The 26482-nt window shown below is 44.7% G+C and overlaps 1 long non-coding RNA gene across 3 annotated transcripts; it reads right to left on the bottom strand.

Moving 5' to 3' along the window:
• Positions 1-302: 302 nt before the first annotated feature.
• On the bottom strand, positions 303-11615 carry LOC136337497 (uncharacterized). Of its 3 annotated transcripts, XR_010731843.1 has the most exons (6): positions 11367-11615; positions 9488-9604; positions 9161-9286; positions 7005-7097; positions 3726-3902; positions 303-2724 (listed from the first exon to the last, which is right to left on the bottom strand). It is a non-coding gene; the product is annotated as an uncharacterized lncRNA (long non-coding RNA). The 3 variants fall into 3 exon arrangements; XR_010731842.1 differs by lacking the exon at positions 7005-7097; XR_010731844.1 differs by lacking the exon at positions 7005-7097 and having other exon boundaries at positions 9488-9601.
• Positions 11616-26482: the final 14867 nt, after the last annotated feature.

Raw genomic sequence — 26482 nt, 5'->3', positions numbered from 1 at the left:
GGGGGGAAAAAAGTACAGGTTTTGTAGTTAGAAAATGCAGGTTCCGAGAAGGAGACTTGACTTGGGGTGGTGAGCACACAAGGCAGTGTATAGATCAGGAGTCAGGAAACTTTTTAGCTGAGAGAGCCATGAACACCACATATTTTAAAATATAATTCCGTGAGAGCCATACAACGACCCATGTACGTTACACATTATCCAATAAAAATTTGGTGTTGTCCCAGAGGACAGCTGTGATTGGCTCCAGCCACCCGCAACCATGAACATGAGTGGTAGGAAATGAATAGATTGTAATACATGAGAATGTTTTATATTTTTAATGTTATTATTATTTTTATTAAAGATTTGTCTGCGAGCCGGATGCAGCCATCAAAAGAGCCACATCTGGCTCACGAACCATAGGTTCCCGACCCCTGGTATAGATAATGTATTGTAGGATTGTACACCTGAAACCTGTATCACTTTATTAACCAATATCACCCCAATAATTTCCATTTAAAATAAATAAATAAAAATAGGAAAGAAAAATGTAGGTTCCAGTCCTAAATCTGTCAATTATACTGCTGCTATCTTAGGAAAGTCATTTAGCTTCTCTGTATCTGCAAACTGAGGATAATAATAATATCAGACTTGCTGAGTTATTTTAGAGATGAGTTGAGATAGCATGAAAACATACTTCTTAAACTACAAACTACTATTAAAAGAAAAGCTAACCATGTCCTGACTGTTTGAAGGACAAGGCTTACACTTGTGTGTAAGAGCCATGAAGGCAGGGTTGGGTGCTTCTGGTTGGTTACAGTGCTGAGAGCAGCACTGTGTTCCCAGAAAGAGTTATCAAGAGCATTCTGATTCCAAAAGAGCTCTGACTTGGAAAAGAAAATATACAATGTTTGTCCTCAGTGGCCAGTTCTGCCCAAGCCACCCCTGGGGTGGAGGGCAGAGAGGTGCCATAGAAAAAAGATGACTCTCACAGGAGGAGTTGGCCTAAAACAGTAGCTCCAGATGGAATTTCAGCTGGAAGCATACAGCAGCAGCTGAGCTCAAAGAAATGACTGAGGTTTTCTGGACCTACTCTCTGGCTGGTGAGTGAGATGAATCAGAAAGAAATAGAGGACAGGTGGTGCAGGCAGAAGGGAAAAGAGACAGGATGAGCAGAAGCAAAAGAGAGGTCATGATGTAGAGTCACATTCCAAATCTTTTTCTTGGGTGGAAATTTTCAACTAAGGCAACTGCCACTGGATATCACTGTAACTTCATGAAGAGACACATTTTAGAAAGAAAATAATCACAGATTATTACATTTGGAAGAGACTTTTACAGAGATCCAATCCAATCCCTATATTTCATGGATAAGATTAGGGCCAAGAGAGGTGAATTTCAAAGTCAAAACACAAGTTCCAAAAAAACCCTCAAAAATTAAGTCTTCTAATTCCCACATCAGTTGTTTCTCACTACTTAATAGTTGGATTTAGGTGAAATTTGAGGTGCTGTAACAACTAAACCCAACATTGCAAAGATTTAAGGAATAAATAAGGGGTTTTCCCCACTCATGTAACAGTCACAGTGTGAATGATAAACTGAGTCAGATTTCCCAGGAAATAAACTAATAAGGAAACTTGCATGCCAGAGATCGACTGGGGAGTGTTTTCTGGAACAGCATCTGGGCAGAGGGGCTGTTATGATTGCAACAGAAGCTTCAGCCAATACCACAAGGACTCTATAGCTGGGATACCTTTCAGAGTTGTCCAAAATTGAGGCATGGGGGCCAGGTCCTTCAACCCAGCATTGACTAATCACTGGATGTGGGTTGCCCCTTGGGGGAGGTATAGAACTTCAGCTCTCTTTGGCCAAGAACAGTTCCTGAAGAAGAATGCAAATGTGAATCAGCAGGAGCCAATGTTCCCAGAATCTGGGGTATTGAGTGCTTTAGGCCTGAAGGGGAAGGTCTAGGCAGCCCACCACAGTATCCACTACAGTAGGCCAAGTTTCAAAAGAAGGCCAGTAGCCTTACTCCATGTGGTCATTCAGGAATCCAATCACTGTTTGGCCACCGCTTAGAGAATCACCATCATCCCCATGTCCCAAGTTGGGTCACCGTAATGTCTGAGTTCATGTAATGAGAAATATAGTGTGTCCGTAAAGTCATGGTGCACTTTTGACCGGTCACAGGAAAGCAACAAAAGACAATAGAAATGTGAAATCTGCACCAAATAAAAGGAAAACTCTCCCAGTTTCATACCTATTCAGTGCAGTTTGATGTGGGCTCCATCTGTTGCCAAATTTGTACCCCATAAAACAGAGACTTTTTTAACACCTTATGAACTGTAGTCCTGCTTAGGTGTAATTGTCGAGCACACGCACACACAGATTTTTTAGGGCTCCTTAGGTAGCTATCCCATATAGCCTCTACAGACTTGTCACTGACTGATGGCCTACCAGAACGGGGTTTCTCCACCAAACTGCCGGTTTCCTTCAACTGCTTATCCCACCGAGTAATGTTATTTCTATGTGGTAGCGCTTCGTTATAAACGCGCCAATATTCACGTTGCACTTTGGTCACGGATTCGAATTTAGCGAGCCACAGAACACACTGAACTTTCCTCTGTACTGTCCACATCTTGACTGGCATGGCCGTGGGCTGCTCCGCTGTATACACGGTGTTACGTCATCATCTGCGCATGCGCACATGCTACCACATCATCCATAGAGGAGACATACCACCATCTTGGGAAACAGAAGTGAAAGTAGCTCAGATTCTATTGATAAGCACTCAGTCACATGGCCATACCTAATAACAAGGGAAACTGGGAATATCAGTCTTGCCATGAAGCATGTGCCCAGCTACTACTCTGCTACTATGAGAAAACATATTAAGAAAGAAGGCCCTCACTGCCATTTATTTTTCACTGAATATGTAATTAAAATTATTTCTTGGTGTTTTATCCCTCTCTTTGAAGCTGGAATACACATGATCCTTGAACTTCTGCTGCCCTATTAGTCTTCTGGAAGCCAAATTGACTCCAAAGAGAATTGCTTGTTTCAAGCCAGACTGCTGTCTGGATAGGTGTCTTTCTCACTTGTCTTTAAAGTGACCAAAACACTATCAAAGGGATTTTCAGGAACTATCATTCTGTTCTAGAGAAAGCTTAGCTCTTTCCAGAGTTTCTCCAAGCCCAATAAAATCTGTAAGGTACAAGGACTTAGAGTCTTTACCCCACCCTATGTATGTATCACAGAGTGAGCTACAGATACTTGCTGATAAATATTTTGCTTAAGTCATAATTTGTGAGTATTTCATTTCTCCCAAAGTCTGGCTTGTCATAAGCAGCATCTCTTCTGGCTCAACACCCAATATAACTTGACCCCACTTATTTCATACCAGAATCCTGTAACCTAACTGCATTTGAAGAAACAACTGAAATTTTCAGGATCCAGGGAAGGATTATTGAGTGTTATGTCCAAAACCCTAGACCTGTACTGATAGTTCTGGTTGTCTGAAACCCAACTATCTGTCTCCTGAAAGGCCAGTGCAGAAGCATTATTCTTTCTGCCCATTTATAATTCTACAGCCACACTAAACCTGCAGAAGTCTTCCCTCTTACAACACAGTCTCTTAGGCCTTCAATTCAGAGAATAAGGAATTAGAATCTAGGCTCAAGGTGTTTACAATAGTCACACAGGGGGTCACATCTGGAGTAAAAAAGATCTAGGTGTGACCAACTTACCTGGGACTCCAATCACAAAGAAAGAATAACCAGGCCTGTTCAATTTTCTTGTGAGTAACAACCAATGGAATTGATCCTTCTTAATCCTTGCTTGCTTGTTTGTTTGTCAAACACAGAGCCTTTATTTTACATGTCATTTCCAAAGAAGACATTTTGTACGCCAGCAGCCAACAATTTCTAAGAGAAAAAAGTAACAGCAAAGGTAACTGACTCAAGTCCCTCTTTGTACACCATGTACATTTCATGTCTGAGCACCTGACTGTCTGGCTTAAGTGAAGATAATGCAGTGTAGAAAAAGTGTTCAGAGGTCATAAAAATGTAGGTGAGCCCATAAAGATGTTCTCTGGGTATGCATCCTTACCATTGTTTTCCTTTGGTCAGCTCTTTGTATTTTACAGAACACATTTACCGTCTTTAACTCAGAGGTTTTCAAAAAAAGAGTATAAGCACATATGTATCCCAGGAGGAATAAACAGAACCATCCACTGAAGTACAAGAAAGACCATATCAAAACCTCTTATTTGAAATATCAGAAAAAAAATTTTTATTAATATCTAATATATGGCTTAACGTTGATGACTTTTTTTGTCATGTGTTACTTACAGAAAACATGTTATCCTGAGGGAAGAGTGGGAATTCCACACTGTGGAAAGGGTAAGTGGAACTGCAGATTATACAATCTAGTTTTAATTAAAATAACCCCCCACCAAAGTGGATGCTTAGCTTAGAAAGATTCCTGCAAAGAAATCCCAAATGGAAGTGACTCCTAATAACACAGCAAAAGAAAAAGGTTGAGCTGGCACTTCTACCTCTAGCAAGAGGTCAATCATATTACAACTGTATTCACAACTGTATTATAACATCGAAATGATGATAACTTATTTAAACCCAAGAAGTTGACCAAAAATGTTTTTGAAAGTATCATAATTGTTTGAAATATCATTTAACATCCACTACTCTTAATAATGAACCTCATCCTTAGATATATATTGACTTGAGATATTAGCTAATGATATTAGTGTGTTATCATTTGCAAATACATGTATATATGAACTAAATTTTCACTGATGGGGAACATACTCAAAAAGATTTGCAAACCATTGTCATAAATCATCTAAACAATTACTCATGATGATGCTGTGAGTGGTGTTCATCTGAGAAAACTAAAATCAGAGTGGCAACAATGCCCAGAGACCACTAGTTATAAAATTTATGTGGAAGTGAAGACTGACTACCAATGAAACTGGCACCCCAAAAGTTGAGTGAACAATCCAGGGGGGCATCTGTGGGAACTAGAAAGTGAATTTCACCCCCATAGCTAATGAGTCCCAGGCTCTGCCCTGTTCTATTCCCAACAGATTGAGCCAGGAAAGCCAGGACCACAAAGACTATCTCGTTCTATCAGGCTGAATGATGTCGTCCTGAACCATGGAAGTCTGTAGAAAGGTCACCCTTCTATAGAAAAGCCAAGCATTTGTACCAGGATGCTTTAAAGACCCTGTCACGGTCCTCATCCACAAACACAAATGTTGCTTTAGCGGGAAGCAAGATCACAATCCCAAATGGTTAAATTGATTTCACAAAGGGGACTGGATTATGGCAAAAGCCAAGTTTTCTCAAATTCATCCCTTTGGATTTTGCGATGTTCAAAAGTAAATTTCCTCCTACCACAAAAACTCCCTGGGTGGAAATAGCCCTTGGAAGAATGGAAACTCGGTTCCCCCTGCAGCAATCCAGTCTGCCTCCCCCAGCTTGGAAATGTGCTGTGCTCAGCACTTCTCTGCTGATGCAGCATCTATGGTCAAAAAGGCGGGCGGCTGCAGCAGCCGCAGCAGCAGTTGCTCTGGGGGGTGGAAATCAGATTGCACCATTTCTACCTCATTTGGCAGCAGAAGCACCGAGTCACAAGGAAGATGAGGTCCTAGTCCAGAAGCAGCTGGGTTATGTCACTCTAAAGGTGGTGAGTAAAATGGCTATTAGGTTTTTGTGCTAATTCCCTAAGTGAAGATTCTGAGTATATCAGAATGCATGCGTGTGTGTGTGTGCGTTTGTGTGTGTACACTCCTGTGTATGTGCAATTGTTCACACAGATGGGCACTCATATTTTCACTGAGCAGCAGTACTTGGAGAGCTGTGAGTGGAATAAATAAATAGCACCATAGTATTGTCAAGCTGGAGGGGGTCAGATAAATCATGCATTTCCAGCCCCTTGTTTCATAGAAGAGGATCCTGAGGTTCAGAGAAGTAAAGTCCTTTGCCTGAGATTATGAGCTAATAGGTGGGCAGGTCTAGGACCCAGTGTCTTGATATCCAGTCAGGATTCTTCCCATCATTGCTCCACATGGAGATAAGATAACTAACTGCCTCTATGTCAAGCGACCTGTGTGCCTGGAAACAGGCTGAAACCTGCAGCCACAGCACTAGTGTCGCTGAGACACTTCTCTATGTTTCCAGTAAACATGGGAAGCCATTTCTGACTGACTGCAACCTGGGGCACAGCAGCCAAACAGCAGCACGTGCTTGCTATAAATTGCTCCAGTGCTAATGGCTACCTCTTCCCTTGAGGTTATTCTTTGGGTCACACTGCAAACAAAGTGTATAGAGCACCAGCAAATCTTCCCAGCAGGGTCAAGTGGACTGTTGATAGGGCTGGAGAGTACGCTTCATCAATAATATTCCCCTTTGCTCAGAACAAACATGTGCTGGACACCATCCATACGCCAGGCACTGTGCCCACCACCATCACATCCTTTATCTCACTTTTCTCGCCACAGCTTCGTGAAGTATTAATTCCCATACCTGACAAATAAAACTGAAGCTGGCTGAGGTTAGAAAATGGGTGGGCTATTTTTGGTCTTTTAAAAATTCCTAGTTCTCCAAGAATCGTGGTTTTTAAAATAGTTATTTTCCATGACCTTCCTCACCAGAACGACCATTGCCCTTATATTGGAAGGAAATGTTCTCTTCTTAATGAAAAGCAATTATTTGCAGTATTCTGGGTCAAATGTGTAGTCATAGTAGGGACAATGACATTGAACATTTGTAGACTTTGTACTCTGGATTGGGCATTGTATGAGCCTTCTGGATTTTCTCAGGTTTTTCTGCTATTTTTCTGGGTTCTGGTTCAAGGTAAGATTTGTACAATATGCTAAGGGGCATCGACTATTTCATATAGCTCTACTCCTAACTTTCTGTTCTGGGATAAGTCACTTTACCTCTCCAAGTCTCAGTCTTCTCATTGATAAACTTAAAACTAAGACAAAATTATCTCTATCTTACCTCCGAGCATTGACGTGTTTATGTATGTGTTCATTCACTCACACAGATAGGAGTTTCTTAAGTTCCCATGACATGCCAGATGCAGTGCTGGTGCTAGAAGAAATTTTAGAGATAAACCCCTCCAGACCCAAGCCTGGAGAGGTTATTAACCAACAGAGTTGTAGTCAAGCCCCATCAAGACGCTGTCCAGCAAGCTTTTCATGAACTATGTATGCCTCGTCTCCAAGCTCCAAAGAATTTGAATTTTCTTTCCCTTTGTTCTTTTCTATAGGAGCATGTATTGGGTACTTACTCAGTAAAACACAGTGCCAGGCACTGTGCTGGAAGTTTTCATGCATTATGTCATTTAGTCAAGACAATAATCCTATTCAGTAGGTAATATAATTAGCCCTGACTTACAGATGAAGAAATTGGCAACTTGACCAAACTTGCGCAGCAAAAAATCAGTGGGGACAGAGTTTCTGTTTGGAATAATGAAAAAATTGTGGAAACGGGGAGAGGTGGTGGGTGCATGCCATTATGAATGTACTTAATGCCACTGAAATGTACAACTTAAAATGATTTTAGGTCATGTATATTTTTCCATGATAATTTTAAAAAGCAATGGGGGCTTAAACCTGAGTAGTATTCAACTGCAAAACCTTCTACCCCTGACCAATCCTCATGCGTCCCGGCCACAGACAGGACTCAGAGAGGAATGTGCTTCCTCTCAATGGAGGGGTTTGTTTGTTTGTTTGTGTTTCTTAAGACACTACAAAACCATCCCCACAAATGGGAAAAGGTCCTCTCTCTGTGCTGAAGGTCAGCAGTAGCCTACTCTGAATTATAATCAGATTTCCAAGTCTGTAAGAGTCAGGAATCATTTCCACCCTCCTTCTCCCATTTCTCTCTCAGTCTATAAGAGAAACTCTGTCTACAAATTCAACTCAACTTCAAACACATTTAATATCAGGTATCTTCTTTGTACAATGCCCTGGCTTACATGTTTGGAGCAGCAGAGATGAGAAAGATACAGTTTCTCCCTCAAAGAGTTTACAATCTGGCAAAAGAGGTAAATACACAAATAACTACAGAAGAAAAGTCACTGAATAGAACTGTGGAGCACTTGGGCTGGATACCAAGGCTATAAGGGATGAACAAAAACACTGTTTTGGTCCATCTACTGTAAAGATGACACAGATTCTCTAAGAAAGGTCTTCAGAGGACAGAGACTACATTCTGCTGAGAGGGAAAGGTATTTGCAGTGGAGAGATGTTTCTCCTCATCCAAAAAATAGCCAAGGACTTATTACAGAATATTAGAGTATAAATCTTACTACCTGTCCCCTTATCTCCCATTTCTGTCTCCTATCATTAATTTTTTTCCTCCTTTCTTTAGGCTTACTATATTTTTCTTTCTTTTTACTTCTTCCATTGGACACTTAGATCATTCATTATTAGTCATTCTTCTTTACAAATATAAACTTTTTAAGGCTCTAAGTTCTCTTTAAGTATTTCTATGACTGCAAGACACAAAGTCTTGATATGTAGAATTTTAATTAACTTAATTAGTAATTTACAATGTGATTTCTTCTTGAACCAGTGAGTTATTAGAAATGCCTTTTTGCCTCCCCCCAAATGCATGAGGAAAAGTAGGTAAATTTCTTTTTATTTTGCTAATTATTTCTCACTAAATAATAATGCAGTCAATAATACAATCTGTATGACATTATATCATAGTATTTATTGAGGCTTCATTTATGGGATAGTTCATAATCAAGTTTTATAAATGCCCCAGTTATGTTCAGAAGAATGTGATTTTTCTAATTATTGATAAAGGTTTTCCAAGCTTGTCCACTAGACCAAGTTTGATAGTGTTGCTCAAATCTGTTTTCTTTCCAACTTGTTTTATCAGTTACTGAGAGAGGTATATTAAAATCTCTTACAGTGATTTCTACTTTGTTGTTTCTCCCCTAAAATTGCCTCATTTTTTGCTTTTTTGTTTTGAAGCTATATTTCTAGGGGTATACAAGTTTAGAATTGTTCTTCTACTTAATTGTTCTTTTCACATTGTTCATTACCTGGATACCATTTTTATCACCAGTAAGGTATTTTGTCTTCAAGTCTATTTTAACTGACATTAATAAACTACACCAAAAGTTCTCTTTTGATATTTACCTGTTATTTCTTTTCCCATCCTTTTCCTTCCAGCCTTTGTTGTTGTTGTTCCACGTTTTGATGCATCTCTTGTAAGCAGCATAGAGCTAGATTTTATTTCAGGTCCAGCTTTATTTCCTTCAAGTTCTGTTAAGCAATTAAAAGAATATTCATTAATCCTATCTAAAAAAAATGTAGGTATCTATTTCCAAGAAGTCTTCAGGGTTTTTTTTTATTATTGTTATTTCCAGAAAGGAAGGGTCTAAGGCCCTGTTATTTAAGAAGATTACTGAGGATATTGTTTACAATGTCTCCCTTAGGCAGTTAAAAATTGGCCCTTTCTCTCACTCAGTCTGTGCTGTCCATCACATCCAACAAGTCCTGAATGTCATCTTGTTTCTTCCAGACATCCCCAAAGGATGTCACATCCACAGCTACAGTCTTCAGTGTCTCTTCTTATTCCTGCTGACAGATTGCACCAGAAGGGAAACAATGATAAAGTAGTTATTGCATAGTGTCCCTTCCTCAAAAACAGACCTTAACTTTAAGGCTCAGGTGTCCAAGAGAAGGAGAGTTAGTTAGACCTATGGAAGGCATGGTTCCAATAGGCCTCCTCTGCAATGAGTGGCAATGTCACTTTATCAAGGCATTGGGGGACTTCTCTGGCTTTCATCAATAACAAAGCCAACTAGCCTGACCAGGCAGTATTGTAGTGGATAGAGCAATGTACTGGGACACAGAGGACCCACGTTCAAAACCCCAAGGTCACTGGCTTGAGCCTGGGCTCATCCAGCTTGAGCATGAGCTCACTAGCCTGAGTGTGAGGTCGCTGGCTTGAGCATGGGATCATAGATATGACCCAATGGTCACTGGCTTGAGCCCAAAGGTCACTGGCTTGAAGCCCAAGGTCACTGGCTTGAGCTCAAGGTTGCTGGTTTGAGCAAGGGGTCACTCGCTCTGCTCTAGCCACCCCCCCCCCATCAAGGCACATAAAGCAATCAGTGAACAACTAAGGAGCCAGCCACAATGAAGAATTGATGCTTTTCATCTCTCTCTCTTTCTGTCTGTCTGTCTCTATCTCTCTCTCTGTCTCTGTCAAAAAAGAAAAGAAAAGAAGAACAAAGCCAACTATACTAACCATCTTTCTTGGTCAATAGTAACATGGCTGTCTTTTATTTATTTAATTTTTTGAGTAAAAAATTATGCTTTTAGCTTAAATTTATTGAACACTCATTATGACAAGGCACTGTGCTGTATTTTCTGCACATTGTGTCATTTTTATCCTGCCAACAACTCTCAGAGATAGATATAACTATTATCACTCTAAAAGAAAACTCAAAGGCTTAGAGCTAATCAGAGCTATGCTCAGGTCCAGTAAGAAAGCAAGTCAACATACTCTGTGAGGGCCCTGCATAGAATTCTACCACTTTCCCTTGGCAACCCCTCTGGTTCTCTGCACAGTTGTGCACGCCTTTCATCTTTGATTTCTAGCCACCTAATAATGGCATGGCCATTGGCAAAGTACTTCACTTCTCAGGGCCTCAGTTTCCTTATCTAATTCTGAGATTCTCTCTTATCTCTGACTACTACACACACAAGGGCCAAAAAACCTGGTCAGCTAGGGTGGGACAATGTCCCCCAGATGTTTGAGCTCCGTTTCTGAGATTTCTGAAAACCTCAGAATTCACAATCTTTGCCCCAGAACTCAGGAGAAGTTCATAGCTGCATTTCTCCCTATTTCATAATGTGTTGTTTTTGTTATGTTTTGTTTTTAATTGATTTTTAGAGAAAGGGGAAGGAAGAGAGACAGTCAGAGAGAGAGAGTGAAAAACATCATTCTGTTGTTTCACTTATTATGCACTCATTGGTTGATTCTCATATGTGTCCTGGCCAGGGATGGATCAAACCCACATCCTTGATGTATAGAGGCAATGCTCTAACCTGCTGAGCTACCTAGCCAGGGGCCATAATGTGCTGTTTTTACAATGTTTGTTCAGTCAGATTGTGGATCAACTACAAAATACATCATGAAATTATCCTGCCCCAGGCCCCCCTTCTGCTCAGATTAGGGCCAGCCACAGACCACACAGCACATGGCATTGCATTTCACCGGCCCACTTCCCAGCACTCTTTTTTTCTGGGGTGGGGGGATGTCAGGAGCAGGGGTCATCCCCAGGCCCACCTTTTAGAGAGAAAGCAGAAAGAGAAGTACAAAACTCACACTTACTGTGTGTTCTCTCAGTAAACACTAGCTCTGTGACATCGGCCTTATCATCGTCCCCATATTGCACTTAAAAACCTGGCCCAAAGTCACCAAGTAGGCAGTTGATGGAGTGAGTATGCGATCTCACATCTGTGTTGGCTCCATTACCCCTGCTTGTTCTCACAAAGTCCACCCTCTACAGTCGGTCGACAAAGTCAGGGATCCAGACCAGCATGATTTCAGAAGTACCAGGAAACCATCCTCTGTCTCTCTCCAAACAACCACCCTCACTGGCTTAGGGGTTCAGAAAAGGCTGTTATGCTGTTACAGCCTTTTTAAAATTCCCTTAAGAGGATAAACATAATGAGTTCAAGCACCAGGAGGGAGCTTCATGAAGGGGGAGCAAGAAACAGAACAAAGAAAGGTTGAGAATCTGGGTAAGTGGACAGAACCCCTGCACCTTCCACTTACAAGTGAGAGGAATTAGGCTTAGTGAGGAAAGTGACTTGTCACTTTCCAAGGTCACTGTAACAAATCAAAGACTAGAACCCAGGCCTCTTAGCTCCCAGACCAGTAGCTCAAATCACAGAGCATTTTGCCAGTATGTTATCACCTTTATTTGAGAGGGAACTCTCTTGGTAATAATGTGGTTGTTGGCATATGACTAGTAAGAAATTTGGAATGAAATACACCTTTTCGTGTCCTAGGGCAGCGCAGCAATTAAAAAGTATAATTAAGCAGAGAGAAAAAAATGTCCCTAAAAACTAAATTCCCATCCTTCCTCTTTTATTCCCTCCTACCTTTTCTATCCCTTGCTTCAGTCTACCATTTTCAGTGGCATTGTTTAGTATCAGCTCAGGGTATCTGCTCATGCACCAAAAGCAGGGAATATCTCTGCCATGCAGGGGTCCCTCTTATCAGCCCTCTCTTGGGGGAGACAGGAAGCAGGAGATCACCCAGAACCAAATGAAAGTATGTTCACTTTGATTTACAGTCCCCCATCCCAAGAATTCCCCAGGGCACTCTGCCCCCAAATATTTGAGCCCCTAAGTCCTTCTCTATTTTCTGACTCCCCTCCCCCAACTCACCCCAGGTGATGAAACGTTGTGACTGTTAAGATGCTGTTTAAAGGCAGAATGTTATTATCACTATATTTCATCCAGATCGGCTTTCTAGGTCGTACTAAGATGTCAGAATGATGCAAGCCAACGTTTTTATTATTTAGGATACAGTATACCAAGTTTATGTTGATTGCTCTAAGTATCATCTTTGAAAGATAACTAGCATTAAAGTGTTGATAATGTTCCACTTTTGCAATCATATTTGCATAGTGCACAACAGAGTTTAGCAGGAAAAATTATCTTAAGTGATGTTTCTCATCTGCTCTGTCAGTCTCACAGTGCTTGCTTCAACTGAGTACACGAGGCAGGACAGACGCTGACATTTTTTTTTTACATCAGCTTTACATTATGTAATGTTATTCTTGTTTCTTCTGGGAAGCCCGCAGCATTGACTTGTAATGGAAAAAGCAGAGTCTTTGGGATCGGACATAACTGGATTCCAGTTACAGCTTATATACTTGAGAAAGTCACTTAACTGCTCAAGGAACAGTCACCTTTTCTGTAGAATGGAGTTAGCAAGGCTGTGAGATTTTCATTAATATATGAAAAACACCTAAATAGCCCTGTGCCTGGCAGTGGCCCCCTTTGTTTTGCATACAATGTTTTTAAATACCTGTTTATGGCACTTTTGAAATTAAAGATTGAAAATAAGCCAATATTCCCCATACTATACTTCCAGCTGACGCCTCTTTGGCCTCCCAGCAGAGTTCTATATGCAGATAATCTGTTTGATGCTGCTCAACTCAGAAGGGACATGATTTTCTTTTATGAACAATAGTTGAATGTCTCCATAGTGTCGGCTACTGGGAAATAAATATTCTAGATTTCATATATTCATTCATTCATTACAAACCAGCTATCCTCCAAACGACCCCCTCACTCTTCCTTTTTCCCCTTTACTTTTTTTTATACTCCCCCCAGGCCTTCTACAGACTTTTCTCCAATTGGATGCTATTTTTCATTATCATCTTGTCACCACCTAATGTCCAAATTTATTTAAATCATTCTCAGACACAATCCTATAAGATATGAATCACTTCGGGGGTTTTTTTTTCCTCTGACTTGTCAGCTGTCTTGTTTACGATTGACAAGATTTCCATTTTAGTAATTTCTACTAATTCTGCTTCAAATCTGTATATTTAATGAACACACCAATCTGCACTTTATTATTAGTCAGGACCATTTTTTCTAGTTCAATGCTCTGGTTTCATAATTTGTACATGGTAGCTGCCTCTAAACAAAACTCGAGCCTTGTCTGGTTTGTATTAAAACTGTATCTGGCATGTGAATACAAACATTATATCCTCACCTGGTCTCATCCTTTATGCATATGAACATTGTATGTATGTTCCCATCAGACTCTTAAACACAAACAAGGCTTTTCTCTTTGTAAAGGTATGTTGAACTGTACATCTCTGCATAAAGACAGAAAGAAAAACAGATAGTTTGCCTGCACTGGAAAAAAACCAATGCAATTTCTCCAATGCAAACACAATCTGACACATGCTAAAAATTGCCTGAAGCGCTGGTGAGTTATAGATCTTCTTCCTGGGGCAGGTAATTCATTAGGAAATAGCCTCATGCCCTACGTAACAATTGAACAAAAATATGATATTTATTTGTGGTCCTATCAGATGAGAAGGGGAACAGGGTTTCTTTGGGAGAACCCTGCCATTGATGCCCATCATAAGCATTGCAAATGAGTTATTAGTCTTCATTCTACGATCTAGGTCATGATGGAGCTAACAGGAGGGCTTTTAAATCTGCTACAGGGCTCAGGCTGGATCTGCTTATTTGAAGGCACAAGCGGCCGACAGTTATATTGTGGTGAGGCATTCAAAGGAGGATAGAAAATGCTTTCACTTCATATAGGGACCTTTTCCTGACCCAGAGAGTAAATCAAGAATCAAGAGGGGTTGTACTTTTAGATGAATGTCATTTAAATACATACACACATACACACACACACACACACACACACACACACACACACTACTTTTCTCTAAGCTTTCTGTGTTCAACTTTTCAGGCCCCAAACAATGTCTGCCAGATAGATTTTAAAAAGGAGAAACTATCTTCCGGACTCAGGAACATGGGGGTTGTTTTTTAAAAAAACAGTAGAATCATACACTATTTGTGTTGAAAGGGACTTAAGCAGTCATTGCTCCAAGTATCGCATGTTGAAAAAGAGGATATGAACCTAGGAGAAAGAGAGTGATTTACTTGCCAAAGGTCACACAGTCACCTTCATCGTGCCACAGTTTAATTTTCTTTTGGTCTTTTTTTTTTTTAGATTCCTTTTTTTGTACAATATGAATAATTTATTAAATAATGCAGAAACAAAAATTGACTTGGTAACTGCCATCTGATAAACTAGATAGGGGTCAGAGACCCTTGTCACATGCCTCATCCTTCCCCCAAAATGATTATGAAAGGATGCTATTTGCCAGACCTCTGTCTGGGGGTCCTTCTTCAAAACCTCTGGCTCTGGCTTTAATGTGATTATTTTCTAGGCATGTTGTGGCACTTAATTCACTTAGCCAAAGGCTCTGAAACTTTTGTGTGGCTCTTACCCATCCCTCCGGCCCTGAGAGGCTAGCAGTCAGTGTGTGTTGTTCTAAATTTGTTCTGAAATATCATCAAAGCTAGAGAAACATAAATAGAAAAACTTGGATTTTAAAATTAAATCCAAGCTACATATTAATTGTACTCGATAGGGTCAGTTAGCTATTCCTTTTACTTACCAAAATCATAATAAAAGTTAAAATTCAAATATGAGGCAAGAAATGAAAAGAACTGGTTTTATTCTTAACTTTCCCACTGAATTTGCTACAAACCATCCACTTGATTTCTAGAAGCAATTTTTCCTCCTCGCTAGGCCTCATTTTCATCTTCTATACAAGAAAGAAGGAAACTTAATGATCTCTGGGGTTCCATCATTAGTGATGCCATTCAAATAACATCATCAAAATTGTTTTCATTTTTTTCTTAGAACACCATAGTAGCTGTAAAACTATCGGTAGCCATTTCCAAAGACGGGAACTGACACTAAAGGAATACTTCAGCATCTGCTAATTTTATGTTAAGCTTTTGAAGGAGGTGCTTTCACTATCAAAATAATTCTCCAAAACGCTGTTGACTGACTTTGGACTAAGAGATTATGAATCTAATTCTCTAACCAGTATATTACTCCCCATTTCACATTCCCTATTGATTTGTGAGGGTTTTTTCCCCTTTTTACTTATGTTAAAATATGTGTTTAGGCCTGATGAGAACTAGGGGCACTGAGCATGCAGTATGCTTATGCACACATAGATAAGTGAGATCAAGCATGGTTCTTATCTAGCCTGAACACTTCAGTAGAAATGGGGTTTTGCATTCAGCTTTTCCGGTCACCACCACTTGACGGTGATAGAATATTCTATTTCAAGACACCTTTAAAAAAATAATAAAACGAGAAGCACACTGAAAAGTACTGTGGAGTGTTGTGTTATTTTGATTTCTGCCACAAAATGAATCACTCCTCCTGAATGCAAACACCAGCAAAGAATGCGTTAGAGGATCTGCCATCATATTAAAAATTAAATCCGGCTGCATTTCATAATGGGCTTTCCTTTTTAAAGCAAGGTTTCATCTTCTCACCATGGAAATTGCGTTCTGATGGCCGTTCTTTATGGTTAACACTGAAGCATCGGCTGAGGTCAGAGCCCTGTTTCTCTGAACAGGGAACCACAAATGTCACCGACACATGGTACACTTGGCAAATAATATATTTCTTTCCAATCTCCTGTGTCTTCAGTTTGCCTCCTGTCATGCTTATGGCAAGCTGAAGAGAGTTTATTTCCGTTTATTTTTCAGGTGTTCTTTCCTTCCTTGGGTGGGACCAGCTGGGAGGCATGCAATTTACAATGAATTGGAAAGTACACCTCTTTTGATTTTTGTTGTTGTCTTTATTTTAACCTCCAAGAAGGACGAGATTTAACTCAGTCTTCACCTCAGGCTAAGCTAATACTTAGGTCATGTCTGAGCTCTCTGGGGAACCCCTGCTTTATACCATCCGAGGGGCAATGGTGTCTTTTCACGTGGAGCTGCACAGCTGTCCAGCCATATGGGCCCCAAACAGCCCAGTCAATCGGATTTGGGGAGGTTTTACAGTGTAATTTCTTAACGTGTTAGTATTTGGGGTGAGTTTGATCAAGAGTATAGACAGCTCTTAAGCCCAAGGGTTTAGGTTTTAAGAAGCCATCACAAATGTCCCAGCTTCTGATCAGACTGGTTAAAAACAGATAGGGAATCTGTGACTGGGGGAGGGGAAAGGACTCCTGACCCCCACGTTGGAGAAGGCCCCAGGGGTCTGCTCTAACTATTAATTCAGCATCAGCTGCTCCCCCCCCCCTTTTCTTTTTTAACCGGAGCTCATCATTTAAGGCGTTCCCACTCAGGCCTGCAGAGCCTGTTACAAAACCATCTCTCGGCTCCCCTCCCCCCATGCCGCAAGATGAGAGAGCAAATAGCCTGCATTGCAGCAGCCGCCTGAGGACTGCAATGAAGCTGTCCTCCGGCTAAACAAAACCAGGCCTCGAAGAAAAACCGAGGCAAGGCCCACAGCGGTGTGTCCTGCCGCCCTTCAGTCAAGACAGCCTGGAACTCAAGTCGCGGCCCCATCCCTCCGTATCCAAAAGGTACAGAAACTATCTGCTAACGGAAGTCTTAGTGACTGGAACACACATAGTCCCGAATCTAAAACCCTTACCAAATGGTGAGAGTCTTGAGCCAAGAGGTGGCCCATAGAGTTTTTCCACGAGAAAACTATTTTAATTTGAGGGGAACGTTATCAGAATGTGAAGTTTTCCCTGGGGAGGGGGATGTCCCAGATAATGACTCTTGCCAACGAACTAGAGTCTTCAGAAATTAAAAAAGGCCATTGCAAGTTGGTGTTTTATATTCGTTTCTTTACTCTCTCTGTTGCTCTCTACTTCTTCCTGCCTGTCTCTCTCAATTTACACCAAAGCTCTCCTCATTTACAAAAACTGCTTATGTGTAAGCTTCTCATAGTACTTTGTTGGAGGCAAAAAGCTAGTGCTAAGAGGTTTTGAGAGTGCTGTAATTCTTTTATTGGGACAAACACCCCATCAACAAGAACGGAACCGGCCTTGAGGCAAGCAGGGCAGCGCCCAGGGCCACCATTCATGCGGATGGTCCCCACTGGTGGGCCGCACTTGCAGCGACACCCTTAAGATCGCTCGGGCCGCCACACACTGGCCGCCTGTTTTGAGGAGTTGCTTTCAGCTGTCAGGGGCTTGTCTTCCTCTCCATCTCCCTTTGCTCTGAATCCAGTGCTGCCTAGAAACACTTAGATATATTTTTTCTTTTCCCCCTAGTTATCAAAGAAGAAAATGCGGAGTAGGGAAAGCAGAGATGGGCCTTGAGCGTGTGGAAATCGCAGGGGTTAGGGTTGACTCCGCGGCTGATGAACTTCCTCTCTCGCCTCACCCCCTTCTTCCAGGACTCTTCGGAAAGACCGAAGATTTGTCATTGTTGAAGCTGGGATTTTATTGGGGGTCAGGGCCGGGGGGGGGGGGTCCTAGGGTTTTATTCTTACGGGTAGATTCATTCTGAGTGCTTCCTTAAGGCCCAGCTAACAAGTGCTCCCGGGAAAACACATAGCACTTCCACAACCACCGCAACAAAAGGCGCCTCCCCGAAGTGAGTCTAAATGTACGCGGGACGGGTGGCAGCCGGACGTAGAGACGCACTTCTGTGCCTCTAATCTCTAGCGTCCATCTGGCCTGGGCTGGCGGCAGGGCGCGGAGGGCGGGGAGTGGGGAGCCCGAAGGGGCACGCGCACGTATCCAGAAGCGCGTCCACGCGCGTCCACTCTCCTTCCATTCACCTTGACTGCAAGGGGGCGGGGGATGGGACTACCTTACCCCCTCCATCTACCCTTCTTCCCAACCCGCCCCTCCCGCCACTGTCCTGCTTAGACGCCAGCTTGGGGTTGGGAGGGGCGGCGGAGAGGACGCAGGTTGAGGAGGCGCAAAGGCTCTCTGGTAGCCTCACCCCCGGGACAGCCGCGCGCTCTCCGCAGTGATGTCAACCGCATCCGCCGCAGCGCACCCCCGCCCCCTGCCCCCACCAACCCCAACCACCTCCATCCCGGGTCTAGCCCGCGCGGCCGCCCGCGAAAACCCTAGTCCGGCGCCTCCGGCCTGGGGACAAGTAGCAGAAGGCGTGCTGGTACCCTGAGCCCCCCACTCCATTTGCAAAAGCGGAAAGACAGGGAGTGGACCAGCCGCGGTGCCGCCACCCCTAGCGCTGAAGAAGAGGAGGGGGCAGTGGGCCCAGATATAGTTTGATGCCCCAGGCCCCTAAGAGGAGTCTGCCCCGAACTGGTGCTGCCTGGGTTACGTAAATGAGGCAGAGGGCAGGACCCCTGTAGGTGCTGCTCGGGTAGGCTAGGCGAAAGCGCCCCCTTCTCCCAGGATAGAAACGGGTAAACGGAAGCGCGTGTGAATGTGGGGTGCGAATCGCCACCTACAGCCTTGGCTTTCCCGCTCTTCCGAGCGCTCCCACTTCTCACTTTCCCCAAATCCGCATTTTCCTTGGCAGAGCTCTCCCCGAGCAAGAAGGAGAGGGAGGTACCCGGGGGCAGTGAGAATGACGTGTGCTGGTGCAGAGAGGGGGGAGGAGGGGAGCTGCGGGCCGGGCTCTGTGGACCGGCTCCTAATCCTCTTGTTTTCGGTACAGTCAGCAGATGTGGCTTCTTTTAGCCGAATAATCCGTTAAAGGAATAATAATTTTTAAAAAGGAGATCGACCTCACCCAAAGAGGACGGCGAACGAGATTAGGGCTTGGTAAGGATAAATTAAAAGGCTCCAAATTCTCTGTCCCTTTCTGCCTTCCTGTCTCTCCTCCTTCCCCTCCCTCCTCTACCCTCCCCTCCCCCCCCCCTCCTCTTCCCCATCCCCTGCAATCCACACTCGACACGAGTTCACGCGGAGGGCTGGCTTTCCAGGCTGAACCGCAACTTGCGCTGCGCGTTATTATTATTCATCTGAGTGTGCTGCCGCTACAACCTTTGCTCCTGCGCTCCTCTCCTTCCCCCCGGCCGCCGCCAGCAGTGCAGTCCCTCCTGCCCGCAAGCTCTGGTCACCAAAGGGAGATGCAGAATTTTTTTATCTGTCATGCTCATGATCATCATCATCATGATGCTCCTTGTCGTGGTTATCATTTCCTCCTGCCAGGTGAAGCGACCACTAGCGCCTTCTCGCCGCCCGCCCCTTCCCCAGCGAAGCAAGCAGTTGGGGCCCGGCCCTGGCGGCCGCTCCCTAGATGTGGCTTCCTCTGCCTCTCCGCATGCCTCCCTCTCCCATCCGTGTGTATATTATCTCGATCCCTTTTATTCCAGTAGATCTACTGCCTTTCGTTGGGCTGGCTGAAACGCTGCGGACTGCAACCAGTATCTTAAAAAGAAGAACAAAAAGGGAAAGACCTTGAGTGGACCATCGGACAAAGCACTGTGGGCTCGGCGACAAGGGATGCGCAGGAGCGTTGGCTCCGGAATTCGAGTGATCTCCGGTGCCAAAGAGCGCCTGCCCGTGCGGACTTCTGAGGGTATTTAGATGAAATTTTACTAATCCTTTTGGTCTGTTTGAGCAGTGTCATTGTTGGGGCGGGACTGGGTTAGTTTTGCTAGGAAAGAGCTGAATTGTGAGAGACCAGATAGACTTAACTTGGCTTTCCAGCTCACCTTGTCGAGATGCGGGTGTTGGAGAAGAGACTGGGGATGAGAAGGCTTAGAAAAAAAGTAGAAGCCGGAGGCTGAGGGAATAGTGGGGCGAGAGAGAGGTGAGAGGGGACGGCCAGTCTCACAGGATGAGTTTTGCTGGGGATGAGAATACGGGTGTCTGTTATAGCAGCGCTGAGAGATTGATGAAAATGTGATATGTCCATGCACACATAAAGAGGCGTTTGAATTTATGTGTAAACAGAGTGGAGAGGTAGAGGAGGGGAGGAAGGAGGGGGTTTCAAATAATGTCTTATTATCCCTTTGGCTTTGGGGACGCTCATCCTCTGGCCTCCTCCCTTTTTGGACCCAGAAAGACAGCGGCAGTAGACACGAATGACCTTTTAAATTTACCCCCACCTTTACCTGGTAAAGCCCATGACAGTTTGGGGTGGGGTAGGGTGGGGAGAGTGGAAGGAGTGTTTCGAAGACAAATATATTCTGTCTGTCTCTCTCTCTCTCTCTCTCTCTCTTCCTCCCCCCCCCTCCCTCCCTTCCCTCTCCTCTCCTCCCCTCCCCTCCATCTCCTCCTCCCTTGCTCTCCCTCCCGCACTCTTTCTCTTCCTCCCTCCCACCTCCTCCCTCCCTCCTTCCCTGCTGCATTTTGCATGAGCTATCTAGGTCATTAGCATTTTAGCGTATGCAAGACTTGACAAAGCTGATGAGGGGCCAGATGGGCTTCGTTCTTATGGGGTTTTTTCTTCTTCTTCTTCTTTTTTCTTTTCTTTTTCTTTTTCTTTTTCCCCTCCACCACTTGGGACGTGAGAGAGAGGACTGCAGCAGGCGAGTTCCGGAAGGCTGATTTCCCACATCCCGGCCTCGGACCGCCGCAGCTAGCCCTGCGGCACGCCCGGCCAGGCTGCGCCTGGACTCCGCCAGCAAGGTAAATGCGGCGGCGGCTGCCCGTCTCGGCAGCCGCTGTCGAGCCCCTGCTGCCCTGCAGGTCCCCTGCTTTGGTCTCGCCCTTTCTAGCCTCCCTCAGTTTCCTGGGCTAAGTTGAGGCTAGGATGGGTGGGTAGGGTTTGCTACTTGGGGCGAGGTGGGGTTGATGTTGTTTTTTTCATTGTCTGGAGCTGCAGGGGAGGCGAGGCACCGGGAAGGAGCGAGGGAGGTCCGGGTAATTAACACGGGGGAGGCACCTCTTCGTCTCCCACTTCCACCCACACCCGCCACCCCCTCCGCTTTGCAGGAAAAAGCCTGGATCCGAAAGGATGGGGGAGAACAAAGAGCCTTTGGAAGACGTCGCCGTTATCTCATTGTCTGTGTGATTGGGGGAGCTGCGGTAGGGAGGATGCTGAGGTCCTTCTCTCCCTGCACTCCTCCACCCTCCTCTCTCTCCCCGCTGTCAGTGCACACGCACTCGCACGGCTTTTTACTAATTTTTCCCCGTTTTCTCATGCCATCTTCTCCCCCCCCCCCTTATGTCTTCCACCTTTCCTTCCTTCTTGCCTTCCTCAGGAGAAAGGCCTCTCTCTCCGTGTTCACAGCGGACCTTGATTTAAATGTCCATACAATTAAGGCACGCGGTGAATGCCAAGAATGGGGCTGGCTGAGCACCGTGGGTCCGCGAGGGCCCGCCAAAGAAGGAGCCACGGAGCCAAGGCGCCCTCCGCAGAGCTCGGCGCTGCGGCTTTGGGGTGGAGGGGTCGTGGGCTCCCGGCGGCTGGAGCCCTTGGCTGGGGAGGTGTGTGGTTTGTGACAGCCAGGGTCTTAGAGTGCGAACCGACTCAGGGAGAGAAACCGAAGGCTGACTTTGTGCCAGACCAGCAGATCTGTGCAAGCACCGGAGGGGACGGTGGGGAGGGTGTCCGTGAGCGCATTGCGGAGTGCTGCTTCCGTACGCTTGTTTTTCTCCAGGCTTGTACGCGGGTGGACACCTTTATCCGTGGCTGTGTTTTTGTTCTAGGCGTAGCTTTTAGTTTGCTCTTTAAAAAAAATAATCTGGCATCCAGAAGACTGGCAGACTGTGCCAGGGCTTGGGCTTGGGCTGTGGGCATACTATGTTCTGCTTGAGTTTTGGGGGAAGGGAGGTAGTCAGTTGGCAGGGAGGAGGAAGATGTTTGTCACCCTCTGTTATAGAGCTATGGGCACCTCACAAGCTTAAGGAAGTCATTGGGATGTACAGGGAAGAAGGAGCAAATTCCTGGTGGGTTCACAGGCTCCATCAGGGCTGAAAGCATGGCCTGGGCTCTCGGGAGCATCTCACTTCCTCCTTATGGCTGTAATTGCAGTTTTAGGCAGCGGTCCAAAAGATGCAGAAGAAGGGAGAGGCGCAGTAACGTACAAGTACCAAGGGGGTGGGGGTGCATTCCTTTTAAAATCCTAACGAGGAAAAGCAGAATGTATACAAGTGAGGGTCTGAGGAAAGACTGTTTTGAAAGAAAACATCAGGGAATGCAAAGGGTCAGCTCTCCCTCATCCTGGTTCCCAAATGGGGCATTCCCATCACTAGACCTGGAACAACAGCTGATCCTAGACCCCCTTCACACTGCACAGAGACAGCCCCATCCCAGCTCCTGCTCTGTATTAACCCCCAAGCTGCAGTGGATGATGGCAAGACCCACACTCATTAATTTTTCTGGTGGAGAAAATGGGAGAGACAGGTCCCTGCTGAGAAAAGAAGGCAAGCGCTGGATCTTCCCACCCAAAAATCCTGCTGCATCCCTGTCCCGACTCTTAGCAGAGGCCTGTCTTTGCAAAGCTAAGGCCATAAGAATGCTTAGGGTTTTAGTTTAATTTCTTACACAGTAATCAGGCCTAAGAGACTCTCTGTAGCTTACTGCGGAGCTCTTTCTTCTCCAAAGCCTCAGTCTAACCCACAAAATAAATTAGTATTTAAGGATATCCTCATTTGCTCTCGATAATACGTATTGAGTAACTACTATGTGCTGATTGTTGTATAATTATTATTTCTTGGGCTTTTCTTTTGCCTTCCTAAGAGGATGTCTGGAGTCAGGTGAGGTTAAGTTTGCCATACCCTCTCTAGGCATTCCCAGGACCTTCTCTGGGTCTGCAGAACTGTCCCACAAACTGCTCTCCCCTGCAGAGAAGGCTGCAGCTCACATCATGCAAATTGTAGGTGCGGTGTTGTTCCTCAAACCTCAGAAGGCAAGCTTAGCTGAAGGACAGAAGAGAGAGCAGCTTCACTGTTCCTGAGCCTTAGCCAAGGTTGTCCTAAGAGGCACTGGCAGCTACTACCTTCTAAGACCTCCCTTCAAACAGTGCCTTCCTGTCTGTGTAAATCCTCTGGCCTCTCCCATCCCTCCTCACTGAGAGGCTGCTCTTAGGGCTCTGTGGAGCATGGTTTAAGCCTCTGATGACCAACCGCTTGCCCGTCAGTTGTCCACATTAGTGAGTCTGCCTCCATAATTGCTTCCCCGTAATTCCATCAGATATGGCTGCACCTTTAGCTGATGTGCCTGCCCAAGTAATGCCCTTCTTTGATGGAAACCCAACACACTTCTCTCTGAGAGCTCAAACCGCAGGAACCACGGACAAGACCTGCCAAATTCCTGCTGCTGATAATCTTCAATGGGAGGAGCATCTTTTTTATTACTTATGTAAACTCTAGTTCCAGAAAGCTTTAATGTGTGTGCAGACTGCCCTGTGTTCATCAGGTCTCATTACACAATGTGTTTTTATGTGGGGCTTTAATGGCCAAAAGTGGCAGAGAGAAATGTACCACTCTGTCCCCTGTGTAATTTTCAGGGCCCCTTTTGTGTTCATCAAATAGAAGTATTGGAGTGAAGGTCAACCCTGGCTTCTTCCCTTCCTCTATATTTGGGGCCTATTTCTGCCCAGCGATATTTATGTAAGAGACTTAAAGACTTGCTTTCTCAAATCATATTTTTAACTCTCAACTACCTATCTATTTGAGCCCCTCTAATCCATACATCCTATGATTTAAATGAAGGGGAAAGTGTATGATTTTTTTAAAATGTTTGAGGTGGTTTCCTGAAAATTTGCTAAGAAGGCCCCTGTTAGTTCACACACACACTACCATTATTATGGTAGTAATGAGGATGGGAGCTCACGTGTTTCTTAAGATGGATTTAGTAATGTATCAAAGTAAAAATGTAATATTTTTCTTTCCCCTGCCAGAGACTGCCCAGGCCCAGATCTCTGTTTAAGCAGAAGGAAATTGATCAAAGGCAAAGGTAAATTCCTCTATCACTTCTGTCATTAATGGGATGGAATTGGGGGGGGGGGGTACAGTTTCCGTGGACGCATGAGGAGCTTTAGCCAGAGAAATAGTTAGGGGAGGGGTAATGTCTCAACAAGCATATGCTTGTATACATACACACATACATACATTATTTTCCCATAACCGTATCCACCAACATTTATAGAAAAGCATTTAAACACACACACACACACACACACAAAATCCATCCATCTATACTATCTCCACAGAGAAATAATTTTTCTCTTTCCTTCTACTGAACTTACATAATACCCCCACCCCTTGTTCCAACCTGAGAATGGAGTTCTCTGGGGGCAGCTGCAAAGCATTCTCCCTAAGACAGATGGAGCCTCCCTTCCCTCCTCTACTCTGTAGGTGGTTTTAGAGCCCGTGAGTCAACAGGAGCTGAGGGTTGTGCTAGAGTCTGTGTGTTTGCGCCTTGGCTGGCTGATTCACGGTGATGAGTATGTCAATAATAACAATTATGAGAATTATGATACCTAATAAAGATTTTTCTTCCAAATTCCATCTACAGTTCTTTCGTGTGGGTGTTTTTGCCAAGTCTTACTCAATTTGACTTAACTTTTAAAATCTATAATCTTTAATTGCATCTCCAGTATAGGCATACAGCAGGAGAAAAGACTTCAAATGAGATGTACTGAAATCAGTGTGTGCTGTTCTGTGCCAGGGAATGCCCGTCTGCTGGGGGCCTGGAGAGAGCTGCACCAGATTTAGATGGCCTGGAAAACAGGCCTTATTGAGAGCAAGGAATGTTCCAGGTCAGAAAGGAAGTGTCAGCAATTCCCAACAGGTTCACTTTTTCATTTTCTTAGCCTTCTCCCTTTTGTCTTATAATGAAAATGTTATCCTTCCTTCCCCCCTCCCCCACACTCGCAAAAAAAATTGAAGACTTAGGTCATGCTGCATAAGCTCAAAAAATAAACCTCCATCCAGGATCACTATGGGCTTTTTCTCTCAAAAGTAAAGTAGGGTAGGTAAAATCCAGTCTATTTATTTCTTAGCCATAGGACCTCAGAGGCAATATTTTCGCTGGAAGTTGAATTTGCTACTTTGTATAATGTTTCTGAAGCGTTCCCTGTGGAGATCAGTGTTCAGGTGCTGTCTCTGCAGAGGCGTGTTAGGTTCGGCCTTGCCATCCCACCCCGGCCGGCCGCGGTCCCGCTCCCAGGGCTTCCCAGTGACCTGCTTTCCAATGTTCATGAGGCTTTTTTCCTTCTTCTTCTAATACCCCGAGAACTCTGAATTGAGCCGGGTGAACACAGCTGGCTTCCCTTTTCTTTTTCGCTCCTGTTTTTCCCGGCTGTGATTTTTTTTTTTCTTGCACGAAAATCAAGAAATCTTGGGCCCCAAAGACCCGGATCACCCCTCACTTCCCAGAGCTTCGGACTGATCCGTTGGTGCCCTCGGCACAGGGCCACCAACGGGCGGGGACAGTTCCCGGAGAGTCCACCTTGTTATCCCTTTCCCGTATCTCGGGTCCCCCAACTTCGCTCTAGCGTCAGATAGACACCCGGCGACCAGTGTTAGAGATGATTGGGAGGGGGGGATCGAAGGTGGAATGTCGGGAGCGGGTTAGAGCGGGGGTGCATCTTCGGCTTCGAAGAACAGCACGCGGACCCGAAGACCTTGTTAGAATGAAACATCCTCCCTGCCCGCGCCCCAGCGCTGAGCCGCAGGCCTGGCCTGGACGCCGCGCCCTCCCCCAGCGCGCCGCAGCCTCTGGGCGGGGGTGGCCGTCCCTTTCCCCTCCTCCCCCGCGGGGCTTCTTCTGGTCCGCAGCGGGACCTGCGGCCTCGAGGGTATCATCCCCCACCCCCAGAAAGCCACAGAACTTGCTAGTAAAAGGGCGGATGCGCGCGGCCCACCAGGGAGGAGGTGGGGAAAGGATGACGAATGACAGAAATGTCACTTTTTAGCCACTTCTTGGCCCACCACTAGCAGAGCGCGAGGGAGAAAGCACTTTCGGGATGAATTTGGGGAGGAGGGATTTTTTTATTTTTTTATTTTTGCTTTAGTGCATCCTCCCTGC

This window comes from Saccopteryx bilineata, chromosome 1, assembly GCF_036850765.1.
Source record: "Saccopteryx bilineata isolate mSacBil1 chromosome 1, mSacBil1_pri_phased_curated, whole genome shotgun sequence".
In the NCBI taxonomy this organism is placed as follows: domain Eukaryota; kingdom Metazoa; phylum Chordata; class Mammalia; order Chiroptera; family Emballonuridae; genus Saccopteryx; species Saccopteryx bilineata.
This window is presented reverse-complemented; position numbering and strand designations above follow the sequence as displayed.